A 970-nucleotide genomic window follows, 5' to 3' on the forward strand; every position below is an offset into this window, starting at 1 on the left:
AAAGGGGAGAAGGAGGAAGAGAAAATACATAAAAGAGAGAGAGATATATATAGAGAGGGGATAATATTAAAAAGATATAATATAAAATAAAATATATATATATTATTTTTATATTGATATATAAAATTTTAAAAGATAATAGAAATAAAATACATATTTTTATGCAAAATTTAAAAAGTAATGGGGTTCTCTTCATGTGGCCAATTCTCTTCGTCAGGCGTTCGAGCTCGCCACTTTTCGCAGGAGCATCCTTCACGTGCATAGCCCAAGCCCTTTCCCCATCCTGCAAGAAACTTGAGGGGGGACTGCTCCTTTTTCCAAAGGGGGTCCAGAAAATTGAACCTGGGGCAGTTCCCTTTTAAAATTTTTCCCGAATCCCAAGGAAAACTTTTTTTTTAGTCTGTGCTTTGGGGGAAAAACAAAAAAAAACATTGTTTTTTGAAAAAAAAACGAAAAGGGTTTGGGCGGGCGTAAAAAAGTTTGTCGGTATATGTAAATTATTTAAAAACCAATCACAGGAAACAAATATTGTGTAGTCTAGTACTAGGCGAAAGGTCATTTTCTTTCTGTTTGTTTCCAAGTAATAACCAAACAGAATATCAGAAAAGTAATACAAGAGTCTGCGCATTTTCTGTGACGAAAATGTTGATTTTACCATCAAGCTGATTATGAAATCGCCAACGTGAAAAGACTCTGTTACACTAATTTTGACATGAAGCACCACGTACAATATCAAGCAGTACAGTAGAAGAATATCATATAAGAGACAGTATCTTGTGACTCACTTAATATTCTGAAGTCTCTGGCTTCTACTGCTGCTATTGAAAGCCCTGCGGAGAAGCCAAGAGGCCGAGAAGACTGAGCTGTGGCCATCCGACCACCGCAGAGCGACACCCTGGCCGGCCTTCGTTACCTGATGAGTGTTTTTATCCCGTTAATAAGGCTAGCTTTTCATATTGAGATATACGAG

Source organism: Penaeus monodon, chromosome 22 (assembly GCF_015228065.2).
Source record: "Penaeus monodon isolate SGIC_2016 chromosome 22, NSTDA_Pmon_1, whole genome shotgun sequence".
Lineage (NCBI taxonomy): Eukaryota > Metazoa > Arthropoda > Malacostraca > Decapoda > Penaeidae > Penaeus > Penaeus monodon.